At 53.3% G+C, this 15438-nt stretch overlaps 1 pseudogene; it reads right to left on the minus strand.

The window, feature by feature from the left end:
- LOC116957831 (small ribosomal subunit protein uS2 pseudogene) overlaps positions 1-15438 on the minus strand; it is a 149742-nt pseudogene that overhangs the window by 6862 nt on the left and 127442 nt on the right.

The following is a 15438-nucleotide window of genomic DNA, read 5'->3' on the forward strand; positions in this document are numbered from 1 at the left end:
ACCACCGCCACCACCACCACCACCATCACCGCCACCACCACCACCACCGCCACCACCACCACCACCGCCACCACCACCGCCACCACCGCCACCACCACCACCGCCACCACCACCATCACCACCACCAACACCGCCACCACCACCACCACCACCGCCACCACCACCGCCACCACCACCGCCACCACCGCCATCACCACCACCACCACCGCCACCACCACCACCGCCACCACCACCGCCACCACTATCACCACCACCACCACCACGACCGCCACCACCACCACCACCACCGCCACCACCACCACCACCATCACCACCACCACCGCCACCACCACCACCACCGCCACCACCACCACCACCGCCACCACCACCACCACCGCCACCACCACCGCCACCACCACCACCACCGCCACCACCACCACCACCACCGCCACCACCGCCACCACCGCCACCACCACCACCACCACCACCGCCACCACCGCCACCGCCACCACCACCGCCACCACCACCACCACCGGCGCCTTTGTGCCATGGCGTAGGCTAAAGCTGCTGTTGCTGCTGAGACGATGATCGGAGTTGGGCCCTCCCTTAGGTCGACTCAGCCTCAAAATGCTGTTTGTGCGTAATCATCACCGCTGGGGTGGGGGGCGGGGCGAGACACCCCGTCTGGGGCTTCCGTATGTAGGTGCTGCGGCTCGCTGACAGCACTTGACCCTTTTATAGTCTGTTACAAAATTGGTAATATTTTATACATTAAAAAAATTAACTTTTTTTTTTAAAAAGCACGCTTTAATTAAATGTACCGTACTAGTAACTCCACGACTCCAGGAAGTGGGCCCGAAGCTTGCCACAACGTAAGGGGACCCGTGGTGATTTAAAGGCAACGTCAGTTGAGCGTGGAAAATTAGACCCAAGCTGAAACATAACATGTAAAAAAATCATGTTTAAAAATATTTATATTTTGTATTTTTGTATGATAGAATATAGTATTGTCATCAGTATGACACAAGCATACAGTGAGGGAAAAAAAATATTTTATCCCCTGCTGATTTTGTACGTTTGCCCACTGACAAAGAAATGATCAGTCTATAATTTTAATGGTAGGTTAATTTGAACAGTGAGAGACAGAATAACAACAACAAAATCCAGAAAAAACGCATGTCAAAAATGTTATAAATTGATTTGCATTTTAATGAGGGAAATAAGTATTTGGCACCCTCTCATTCAGAAATATTTCTGGCTCCCAGGTGTCTTTTATACAGGTATCGAGCTGAGATTAGGAGCACACTCTTAAAGGGAGTGCTCCTGATCTCAGCTTGTTACCTGTATGAAAGACACCTGTCCACAGAAGCAATCAATCAATCAGATTCCAAACTCTCCACCATTGACAAGACCAAAGAGCTCTCCAAGGATGTCAGGGACAATATTGTAGACCTACACAAGGCTGGAATGGGCTACAAGACCATTGCCAAGCATCTTAGTGAGAAGGTGACAACAGTTGGTGCAATTATTCGCAAATGGAAGAAACACAAAAGAACTGTCAATCTCCCTCGGCCTGGAGCTCCATGCAAGATCTCACCTCGTGGAGTTGCAATGATCATGAGAACGGTGAGGAATCAGCCCAAAACTACACGGGAGGATCTTGTCAATGATCTCAAGGCAGCTGGGACCATAGTCACCAAGAAAACAATTGGTAACACACTACGCCGTGAAGGACTGAAATCCTGCAGCGCCCGCAAGGTCCCCTTGCTCAAGAAAGCACATGTACATGCCCGTCTGAAGTTTGCCAATTAACATCTGAATGATTCAGTGGACAACTGGGTGAAAGTGTTGTGGTCAGATGAGACCAAAATGGAGCTATTTGGCATCAACTCAACTTGCCGTGTTTGGAGGAGGAGGAATGCTGCCTTTGACCCCAAGAACACCATCCCTACCGTCAAACATGGAGGTGGAAACATTATGCTTTGGGGGTGTTTTTCTGCTAAGGGGACAGGACAACTTCACCGCATCAAAGGGACGATGGACGGGGCCATGTACCGTCAAATCTTGGGTGAGAACCTCCTTCCCTCAGCCAGGGCATTGACAATGGGTCGTGGATGGGTATTCCAGCATGACAATGACCCAAAACACACGGCCAAGGCAACAAAGGAGTGGCTCAAGAAGAAGCACATTAGGGTCCTGGAGTGGCCTAGCCAGTCTCCAGACCTTAATCCCATAGCAAATCTGTGGAGGGAGCTGAAGGTTCGAGTTGCCAAACGTCAGCCTCAAAACCTTAATGACTTGGAGAAGATCTGCAAAGAGGAGTGGGACAAAATCCCTCCTGAGATGTGTGCAAACCTGGTGGCCAACTACAAGAAACGTCTGACCTCTGTGATTGCCAACAAGGGCTTTGCCATCAAAGTACTAAGTCATGTTTTGCAGAGGGTTCAAATACTTATTTCCCTCATTAAAATGCAAATCAATTTATAACATTTTTGACGTGCGTTTTTCTGGATTTTGTTGTTGTTATTCTGTCTCTCACTGTTCAAATAAACCTACCATTAAAATTATATAACTGATCATTTCTTTGTCAGTGGGCAAACGTACAAAATCAGCAGGGGATCAAATACTTTTTTCCCTCACTGTACCAAGCTTGCAGTCGATACCACATTGGTAAGTGTTTTAAAATTGAGTTGCAAAATTTGGGGATACAACAACAACAGACAGAGTGAGTTCAATTTAAAGCGTGTAACAACAACAATAATAATAATCAACGAGAGAGAGAGAGAGAGGTTCTACACAGGTGGCTTCGCCTTCGGAGCGGCAATGTGTGAATGTGGGAATGTGGGTAGCCGGCGTGCCACGAAACCTGATAGCTCCCCAAGGTTCGTCTCCGGCTCGCGACCTGATCGCCTGGGCCCTCCGTCTAGGTAGACTCAGCCTGAACCGAGTACCCGGTGCGGTGTGTGGAGGACATCGCCACTGCGGTGGGGAGGGGAGTGGTGGTGGTGGTAAGGGAGACGAAGGCTGTGTTGTGGGGTGTTGGCTTAAAATATAAAAAAAATTAACTCACAAGTGGGATGGACTTTGTGTTTATTTTTTTAACAATAATGTCTAATAGTGTTATTGAATTACATTGCTCTGTTTTTTTTTGTTCTACCTTTCCTTGTTTCATGGTGTGCAATGGCAGAGATTAGGGATTTATAAAGTAACAACCATAACCACAATCATATAAACAGAAATCTATTTTATAGAAATATATTGGGGGGCGGGGGGACATTTTCAGCATATTTGAATATTGGGGGGGGTGGTGATGGGTCCCCCCCCCACCCCAATATTTATTATAATTACGGCCTTGTATTCAGCCTTCTGTGGTGTACGGTGTCCTGTTCGTACCCTACAATCTGTTCAATAAAAGGCGACACGTGGGGGGTGGTGGTGGTGGTGGGGAATCTTTGGTGATGATTTCTACACGAAGGGAGGTTGATGATGGGACGTCGTTGAGGAACTCGTGAAATCCTGGGAGCACGCGGGGGCCCGACCCACCCCTCTCTCCCCCTGTGTGCGTCTACATCTGCCTGCATGTCTGTTTCTTAAATTCCTACCCAGCGTGAAACCCAGCCATGCATCTGTCCTCGCTCACACCACACCGCTGATTCGCATTATCGCGTCTCTGTGTCTCCCTCTCGCTCGCTCGAACACTCACTGGCACACTGACCCACTCTCTCACTCACCACTCTCTCACTCACCCACTCTCTCACTCACCCTCTCTCTCTCACTCTCTCTCACCCACACTCTCACTCACCCACTCTCTCACTCTCTCACTCACCCACTCTCTCACTCACTCACTCTCTCACTCACCCTCTCTCTCTCACTCTCTCTCACCCACACTCTCACTCACCCACTCTCTCACCCCTCTCACTCACCCACTCTCTCACTCACCCACTCTCTCACTCACCCACTCTCTCACTCACCCACTCACTCACTCTCTCACTAACCCACTCTCTCACTCACCCACTCTCTCACTCACCCACTCACTCACTCTCTCACTAACCCACTCTCTAACTCACCCACTCTCTCACTCTCTCACTAACCCACTGTCTCACTCTCTCACTAACCCACTCTCTCACTAACCCACTCACTCACTAACCCACTCACTCACTAACCCACTCTCTCACTCACCCACTCTCTCACTCACCCACTCTCTCACTCACCCACCCTCTCACTCACCCACTCTCTCACTTACCCACTCTCTCACTCACCCACTCTCTCACTCACCCACTCTCTCACTCACAAACTCACTCACTCCCACTCACTCACTCACCCACTCTCTCACTCACTCACCCACTCACTCACCCACTCTCTCACTCACCTACTCACTCACTCACCCACTCTCTCAACCACTCTCTCACTCACCCACTCTCTCACTCTCTCACGCACCCACTCACTCACTCACCCACTCCCTCACTCACCAACTCCCTCACTCACCCACTCTCCCACTATCTCACTCACCCACTCACTCACTCTCCCACTCTCTCACTCACACCCACTCTCTCACTCACCCACACTCTCTCTCACTCACCCACTCCGTCACTTACTCACTCACTCTCACACTCACCCACTCTCTCACTCACTCACCCACTCTCTCACTCCTCTCACTCACCCACTCTTTCACTCTCTCACTCACCCACCCTCTCACTCACCCACTCACTCAATCTCTCACTCACCCACTCTCCCACTATCTCACTCACTCACTCTCTCACTCACGCACCCTCTCACTAACCCACTCTCTCACTCACCCACTCACTCACTAACTCACTCTCTCACTCACCCACTCTATCACTCTCTCACTCACCCACTCCCTCACTCACCAACCCTCTCTCTCACTCACTCACCCTCTCACTCACCCACCCTCTCACTCAACCACTCAATCACTAACTCACTCTCTAACTCAACCAACTCTCTCACTCTCTCACTCACCCACTCTCTCACTCACCCACTCTATCACTCTCTCACTCACCCACTCTCTCACTCACTCACCCACTCTCTCACTCTCTCACTGACCCACTCTCCCACTCACCCACTCTCTCACTCTCTCACTCACCCACTCTCTCACTCGGCACTCACCCACTCTCTCACTCTCCCACTCTCTCTCTCACCCACTCTCTCACTCACCCACTCACTCACTCTCTCACTCACCCACTCTCTCACTCTCTCACTCACTCACTCTCTCACTCACTCACCCACTCTCTCACTCTCTCACTCACCCACTCTCTCACTCTCTCACTCACCCACTCTCTCACTCACCCACTCTCTCACTAACCCACTCTCTCACTCTCTCACTCAACCACTCTCTCACTCACCCACTCTCTCACTCTCTCACTCACCCACCCTCTCACTCACCCACTCTCTCACTTACCCACTCTCTCACTCCACCCACTCTCTCACTCACCCACTCTCTCACTCACAAACTCACTCACTCACCCACTCACTCCTCACCCACTCTCTCTCTCACTCACTCACCCACTCACTCACCCACTCTCTCACTCACCTACTCACTCACTCACCCACTCTCTCACCCACTCTCTCACTCTCTCACGCACCCACTCACTCACTCACCCACTCCCTCACTCACCAACTCCCTCACTCACCCACTCTCCCACTATCTCACTCACTCACTCACTCTCCCACTCTCTCACTCACACCCACTCTCTCACTCACCCACCCTCTCTCTCACTCACCCACTCCGTCACTTACTCACTCACTCTCACACTCACCCACTCTCTCACTCACTCACCCACTCTCTCACTCTCTCACTCACCCACTCTTTCACTCTCTCACTCACCCACCCTCTCACTCACCCACTCACTCAATCTCTCACTCACCCACTCTCCCACTATCTCACTCACTCACTCTCTCACTCACGCACCCTCTCACTAACCCACTCTCTCACTCACCCACTCACTCACTAACTCACTCTCTCACTCACCCACTCTATCACTCTCTCACTCACCCACTCCCTCACTCACCAACCCTCTCTCTCACTCACTCACCTCTCTCACTCACCCACCCTCTCACTCAACCACTCAATCACTAACTCACTCTCTAACTCACCCACTCTCTCACTCTCTCACTCACCCACTCTCTCACTCACCCACTCTCTCACTCTCTCACTCACCCACTCTCTCACTCACTCACCCACTCTCTCACTGACCCACTCTCCCACTCACCCACTCTCTCACTCTCTCACTCACCCACTCTCTCACTCGGGCACTCACCCACTCTCTCACTCTCCCACTCTCTCTCTCACCCACTCTCTCACTCACCCACTCACTCACTCTCTCACTCACCCACTCTCTCACTCTCTCACTCACTCACTCTCTCACTCACTCACCCACTCTCTCACTCTCTCACTCACCCACTCTCTCACTCTCTCACTCACCCACTCTCTCACTCACCCACTCTCTCACTAACCCACTCTCTCACTCTCTCACTCACCCACTCTCTCACTCTCTCTCACTCACCCACTCTCACTCACCCACTCTCTCACTCGTCCACTCTCCCACTCACCCATTCTCTCACTCACCCACTCCCTCACTCTCTCACTCACCCACTCTCTCACTCACCCACTCTCTCACTCACTCACTCTCTCACTCACCCACTCTCTCACTCACCCACTCTCTCACTCACCCACTCACTCACTCTCTCACTAACCCACTCTCTAACTCACCCACTCTCTCACTCTCCCACTCACCCACCCTCTCACTCACCCACTCCCTCACTCTCTCACTCTCTCACTCACTCACCAACCCTCCCTCTCACCCACTCTCTCACTCTCTCACTCACCCACTCTCTCACTCACTCACTCTCTCACTCACCCACTCTCTCACTCACTCACCCTCTCACTCACTCACCCACCCTCTCACTCACCCACTCACTCACCAACCCTCCCTCTCACCCACTCACTCACTCACTCACCCACCCTCTCACTCACTTACGCTCTCATTCTCTCACTCACTCACTCTCTCACTCACTCACCCACTCTCTCACTCACTCACCCACTCTCTCACTCTCTCACTGACCCACTCTCCCACTCACCCACTCTCTCACCCTCTCACTCACGCCACTCTCTCACTCGGGCACTCACCCACTCTCTCACGCTCCCATCTCTCTCTCTCACCCACTCTCTCACTCACCCACTCACTCACTCTCTCACTCACCCACTCTCTCACTCTCTCACTCACTCACTCTCTCACTCACTCACCCACTCTCTCACTCTCTCACTCACCCACTCTCTCACTCACCCACTCTCTCACTAACCCACTCTCTCACTCTCTCACTCACCCACCCTCTCACTCTCTCACTCACCCACTCTCTCACTCACCCACCCTCTCACTCACCCACACGCGCACTCACCCACTCTCTCACTCGTCCACTCTCCCACTCACCCACTCTCTCACTCACCCACTCCCTCACTCTCTCACTCTCTCACTCACTCACCAACCCTCCCTCTCACCCACTCTCTCACTCTCTCACTCACCCACTCTCTCACTCACCCACTCTCTCACTCACTCACTCTCTCACTCACCCACTCTCTCACTCACTCACCCTCTCACTCACCCACTCACTCACCAACCCTCCCTCTCACCCACTCACTCACTTCACCCACCCTCTCACTCACTTACGCTCTCATTCTCTCACTCACTCACTCTCTCACTCACTCGCTCACCCACCCTCACACTCCCTCACTCACCCACCCTCTCACTCACCCTCTCATTCTCTCACTCACTCTCTCACTCTCTCACTCACTCACCCTCTCACTCACCCACCCTCTCACTCACTCACTCAAGCTCTCCACTCACCCACCCTCTCACTCACCCACCCTCTCTCACACTCTCACTCACCCACTCTCTCACTCACCCACTCTCTCACTCTCTCACTCACCTCACTCCTCACACTCTCACTCTCTCACTCACCACTCTCTCACTCACCCACTCTCTCACTCACCCCTTCTCGCACTCACCACTCTCTATCTCACCCACTCTCTCACTCACCCACTCTCCCCCTCTCTCATTCACCCACTCGCTCTTTCTCCCACCCTCTCACTCACCCTCTCATTCTCTCACCCACCCTCACACTCCCTCACTCACCCACCCTCTCACTCTCTCACTCACCACTCTCTCACTCACCCACCCTCTCACTCACCCACCTCTCTCACACTCTCACTCACCCACTCTCTCACTCAATCACTCTCTCACTCACCCACTCACTCACACTCTCACTCTCTCACTCACCACTCTCTCACTCACCCACTCTCTCACTCACCCCTTCTCGCACTCACCACTCTCTAACTCACCCACTCTCTCACTCACCCACTCTCTCATTCACCCACTCGCTCTTTCTCCCACTCACCCACTCACCCACTCTCTCACTTACCAATGCTCTCACTCAACCACTCTCTCACTCATCCACACCTCTCACTTACCCACGCTCTCAGTCACCCATTCACTCATTCACTCTCTCACTCACTCACTCTCTCACTCACCCACTCTCTCACTCTCCCACTCTCTCACTTACCCACCCTCTCACTCACCTAACCTCTCATTCACCCACTCACTCACTCTCTCGCTCACCCACTCTCTCACTCACCCACTCACTCACTCACTCTCACACTCACCCACTCTCTCACTCACTCACCCACTCTCTCACTCCTCTCTCACTCACCCACTCTTTCACTCTCTCACTCACCCACCCTCTCACTCACCCACTCACTCAATCTCTCACTCACCCACTCTCCCACTATCTCACTCACTCACTCTCTCACTCACGCACCCTCTCACTAACCCACTCTCTCACTCACCCACTCACTCACTAACTCACTCTCTCACTCACCCACTCTATCACTCTCTCACTCACCCACTCCCTCACTCACCAACCCTCTCACTCACTCACTCACCCTCTCACTCACCCACCCTCTCACTCAACCACTCAATCACTAACTCACTCTCTAACTCACCCACTCTCTCACTCTCTCACTCACCCACTCTCTCACTCACCCACTCTCTCACTCTCTCACTCACCCACTCTCTCACTCACTCACCCACTCTCTCACTGACCCACTCTCCCACTCACCCACTCTCTCACTCTCTCACTCACCCACTCTCTCACTCGGGCACTCACCCACTCTCTCACTCTCCCACTCTCTCTCTCACCCACTCTCTCACTCACCCACTCACTCACTCTCTCACTCACCCACTCTCTCACTCTCTCACTCACTCACCTCTCTCACTCACTCACCCACTCTCTCACTCTCTCACTCACCCACTCTCTCACTCTCTCACTCACCCACTCTCTCACTCACCCACTCTCTCACTAACCCACTCTCTCACTCTCTCACTCACCCACTCTCTCACTCTCTCACTCACCCACTCTCTCACTCACCCACCCTCTCACTCACCCACACGCGCACTCACCCACTCTCTCACTCGTCCACTCTCCCACTCACCCATTCTCTCACTCACCCACTCCCTCACTCTCTCACTCTCTCACTCACTCACCAACCCTCCCTCTCACCCACTCTCTCACTCTCTCACTCACCCTCTCTCACTCACCCACTCTCTCACTCACTCACCCTCTCACTCACCCACTCTCTCACTCACCCACTCACTCACTCTCTCACTAACCCACTCTCTAACTCACCCACCCTCTCACTCTCTCACTAACCCACTCTCTCACTCTCTCACTAACCCACTCTCTCACTAACGCACTCACTCACTAACTCACTCTCTCACTCACCCACTCTCTCACTCTCCCACTCACCCACTCTCTCACTCACCCACTCTCTCACTCACTCACCCACTCTCTCACTGACCCACTCTCCCACTCACCCACTCTCTCACTCTCTCACTCACCCACTCTCTCACTCGGGCACTCACCCACTCTCTCACTCTCCCACTCTCTCTCTCACCCACTCTCTCACTCACCCACTCACTCACTCTCTCACTCACCCACTCTCTCACTCTCTCACTCACTCACTCTCTCACTCACTCACCCACTCTCTCACTCTCTCACTCACCCACTCTCTCACTCTTCACTCACCCACTCTCTCACTCACCCACTCTCTCACTAACCCACTCTCTCACTCTCTCACTCACCCACTCTCTCACTCTCTCACTCACCCACTCTCTCACTCACCCACCCTCTCACTCACCCACACGCGCACTCACCCACTCTCTCACTCGTCCACTCTCCCACTCACCCATTCTCTCACTCACCCACTCCCTCACTCTCTCACTCTCTCACTCACTCACCAACCCTCCCTCTCACCCACTCTCTCACTCTCTCACTCAACCACTCTCTCACTCATCCACTCTCTCACTTACCCACGCTCTCAGTCACCCATTCACTCATTCACTCTCTCACTCACTCACTCTCTCACTCACCCACTCTCTCACTCTCCCACTCTCTCACTTACCCACTCTCTCACTCACCTACCCTCTCATTCACCCACTCACTCACTCTCTCGGTCACCCACTCTCTCACTCACCCACTCACTCACTCACCCTCACACTCACCCACTCTCTCACTCACTCCCCACTCTCTCACTCTCTCACTCACCCACTCTTTCACTCTCTCACTCACCCACCCTCTCACTCACCCACTCACTCAATCTCTCACTCACCCACTCTCCCACTATCTCACTCACTCACTCTCTCACTCACGCACCCTCTCACTAACCCACTCTCTCACTCACCCACTCACTCACTAACTCACTCTCTCACTCACACACTCTATCACTCTCTCACTCACCCACTCCCTCACTCACCAAACCCTCTCACTCACTCACTCACCCTCTCACTCACCCACCCTCTCACTCAACCACTCAATCACTAACTCACTCTCTAACTCACCCACTCTCTCACTCTCTCACTCACCCACTCTCTCACTCACCCACTCTCTCACTCTCTCACTCACCCACTCTCTCACTCACTCACCCACTTTCTCACTGACCCACTCTCCCACTCACCCACTCTCTCACTCTCTCACTCACCCACACTCTAACTCGGGCACTCACCCACTCTCTCACTCTCCCACTCTCTCTCTCACCCACTCTCTCACTCACCTACTCACTCACTCTCTCACTCACCCACTCTCTCACTCTCTCACTCACTCACTCTCTCACTCACTCACCCACTCTCTCACTCTCTCACTCACCCACTCTCTCACTCTCTCACTCACCCACTCTCTCACTCACCCACTCTCTCACTCACCCACTCTCTCACTCTCTCACTCACCCACTCTCTCACTCTCCCACTCACCCATTCTCTCACTCACCCACTCCCTCACTCTCTCACTCTCTCACTCACTCACCAACCCTCCCTCTCACCCACTCTCTCACTCTCTCACTCACCCACTCTCTCACTCACTCACTCTCTCACTCACCTACTCTCTCACTCACTCACCCTCTCACTCACTCACCCACCCTCTCACTCACCCACTCACTCACCAACCCTCCCTCTCACCCACTCACTCACTCACCCACCCTCTCACTCACGCTCTCATTCTCTCACTCACTCACTCTCTCACTCACTCACCCACTCTCTCACTCACTCACCCACTCTCTCACTCTCTCACTGACCCAATCTGCCACTCACCCACTCTCTCACCCTCTCACTCACCCACTCTCTCACTCGGGCACTCACCCACTCTCTCACGCTCCCACTCTCTCTCTCACCCACTCTCTCACTCTCTCACTCACTCACTCTCTCACTCACTCACCCACTCTCTCACTCTCTCACTCACCCACTCTCTCACTCTCTCACTCACCCACTCTCTCACTCTCTCACTCTCTCACTAACCCACTCTCTCACTCTCTCACTCACCCACCCTCTCACTCACCCACACGCGCACTCACCCACTCTCTCACTCGTCCACTCTCCCACTCACCCACTCTCTCACTCACCCACTCTCTCACTCACCCACTCCCTCACTCTCTCACTCTCTCACTCACTCACCAACCCTCCCTCTCACCCACTCTCTCACTCTCTCACTCACTCACTCTCTCACTCACTCACTCTCTCACTCACCCACTCTCTCACTCACTCACCTCTCACTCACTCACCCCCCCTCTCACTCACCCACTCACTCACCAACCCTCCCTCTCACCCACTCACTCACTCACCCACCCTCTCACTCACTTACGCTCTCATTCTCTCACTCACTCACTCTCTCACTCACTCGCTCACCCACCCTCACACTCCCTCACTCACCCACCCTCTCACTCACCCTCTCATTCTCTCACTCACTCTCTCACTCTCTCACTCACTCACCCTCTCACTCACCCACCCTCTCACTCACTCACTCAAGCTCTCACTCACCCACCCTCTCACTCACCCACTCTCTCACACTCTCACTCACCCACTCTCTCACTCACCCACTCTCTCACTCTCTCACTCACCCACTCACTCACACTCTCACTCTCTCACTCACCACTCTCTCACTCACCCCTTCTCGCACTCACCACTCTCTAACTCACCCACTCTCTCACTCACCCACTCTCTCATTCACCCACTCGCTCTTTCTCCCACTCACCCACTCACCCACTCTCTCACTTACCAATGCTCTCACTCAACCACTCTCTCACTCATCCACTCTCTCACTTACCCACGCTCTCAGTCACCCATTCACTCATTCACTCTCTCACTCACTCACTCTCTCACTCACCCACTCTCTCACTCTCCCACTCTCTCACTTACCCACTCTCTCACTCACCTACCCTCTCATTCACCCACTCACTCACTCTCTCGCTCACCCACCCTCTCACTCACCCACTCACTCAATCTCTCACTCACCCACTCTCCCACTATCTCACTCACTCACTCTCTCACTCACGCACCCTCTCACTAACCCACTCTCTCACTCACCCACTCACTCACTAACTCACTCTCTCACTCACCCACTCTCTCACTCTCTCACTCACCCACTCCCTCACTCACCAACCCTCTCTCTCACTCACTCACCCTCTCACTCACCCACCCTCTCACTCAACCACTCAATCACTAACTCACTCTCTAACTCACCCACTCTCTCACTCTCTCACTCACCCACTCTCTCACTCACCCACTCTCTCACTCCCTCACTCACCCACTCTCTCACTCACTCACCCACTCTCTCACTCTCTCACTGACCCACTCTCCCACTCACCCACTCTCTCACCCTCTCACTCACCCACTCTCTCACTCGGGCACTCACCCACTCTCTCACTCTCCCACTCTCTCTCTCACCCACTCTCTCACTCACCCACTCACTCACTCTCTCACTCACCCACTCTCTCACTCTCTCACTCACTCACTCTCTCACTCACTCACCCACTCTCTCACTCTCTCACTCACCCACTCTCTCACTCACCCACTCTCTCACTAACCCACTCTCTCACTCTCTCACTCACCCACCCTCTCACTCTCTCACTCACCCACTCTCTCACTCACCCACCCTCTCACTCACCCACACGCGCACTCACCCACTCTCTCACTCGTCCACTCTCCCACTCACCCACTCTCTCACTCACCCACTCCCTCACTCTCTCACTCTCTCACTCACTCACCAACCCTCCCTCTCACCCACTCTCTCACTCTCTCACTCACCCACTCTCTCACTCACCCACTCTCTCACTCACTCACTCTCTCACTCACCCACTCTCTCACTCACTCACCCTCTCACTCACCCACTCACTCACCAACCCTCCCTCTCACCCACTCACTCACTCACCCACCCTCTCACTCACTTACGCTCTCATTCTCTCACTCACTCACTCTCTCACTCACTCGCTCACCCACCCTCACACTCCCTCACTCACCCACCCTCTCACTCACCCTCTCATTCTCTCACTCACTCTCTCACTCTCTCACTCACTCACCCTCTCACTCACCCACCCTCTCACTCACTCACTCAAGCTCTCACTCACCCACCCTCTCACTCACCCACTCTCTCACACTCTCACTCACCCACTCTCTCACTCACCCACTCTCTCACTCTCTCACTCACCCACTCACCACCACACTCTCACTCTCTCACTCACCACTCTCTCACTCACCCACTCTCTCACTCACCCACTCTCCCCCTCTCTCATTCACCCACTCGCTCTTTCTCCCACTCACCCACTCACCCACTCTCTCACTTACCAATGCTCTCACTCAACCACTCTCTCACTCATCCACTCTCTCACTTACCCACGCTCTCAGTCACCCATTCACTCATTCACTCTCTCACTCACTCACACTCTCACTCACCCACTCTCTCACTCTCCCACTCTCTCACTCACCCACTCTCTCACTCACCCACCCTCTCATTCACCCACTCACTCACTCTCTCGCTCACCCACTCTCTCACTCACCCACTCACTCACTCACTCTCACTTACCAATGCTCTCACTCAACCACTCTCTCACTCATCCACTCTCTCACTTACCCACGCTCTCAGTCACCCATTCACTCATTCACTCTCTCACTCACTCACTCTCTCACTCACCCACTCTCTCACTCTCCCACTCTCTCACTCACCCACTCTCTCACTCACCCACCCTCTCATTCACCCACTCACTCACTCTCTCGCTCACCCACTCTCTCACTCACCCACTCACTCACTCACTCTCTCACTCACTCACTCTCTCACTCACCCACTCTCTCACTCTCCCACTCTCTTACTATCTCACTCACCAACTATCTCACTCACTCACTCACCCACTCTCTCACACGCCCACTCACCCACTCTCTCACTCACCCACTCTCTCACTCACCCACTCACTCACTCACCCACTATCTCACTCACCCACTCACCCACTCTCTCACTCACCAACTCACTCACCCACACTCTCACTAACCCACTTTTTCACTCACCCACTCTCACTCACCCACATTCGCTCACTGATTCATTCACTCACTGGCACAACCTCCCAACTCGCTCGCTCATTCATTCATTCATTCGAACAACCAATCACTCGTTCACTCACTGACGCATTCATTCGCACAACCACTCGCTCGCTCATTCACTCTCTCGCTCGCTCACTCATTCGCACAGCCTTTCGCTCGTTCATACACTCATTCGCTCACTCACTCACTAACTGGCACAACGTCCAAACATCTGGCTCACTTGCTCGCTCACTCATTCACTCACTCAAATACATAGCCACTCGCTCACCAACTCACTCCGCTCCCTCGCTATTGTCGACACTCCCATTGCGTATTCATCACTCGTACACTCACCCTCTCACTCACTGACTCACCCACTCACTCGCGCGCTCACTCACTGACTCACCCACTCACTCACTGACTCACCCACTTACTAACTGACTCACCCACTCATTCACTGACTCACCCACTCACTCACTGACTAACCCACTCACTCACTGACTCACTCACTCACTTACTAACTGACTCACCCACTCACCCACTCACTCACTGACTC

The sequence above is a fragment of the Petromyzon marinus genome, chromosome 62 (assembly GCF_048934315.1).
Source record: "Petromyzon marinus isolate PM22_M1 ecotype Great Lakes invasive population chromosome 62, UKy_Petmar_22M1.pri1.0, whole genome shotgun sequence".
Lineage (NCBI taxonomy): Eukaryota > Metazoa > Chordata > Hyperoartia > Petromyzontiformes > Petromyzontidae > Petromyzon > Petromyzon marinus.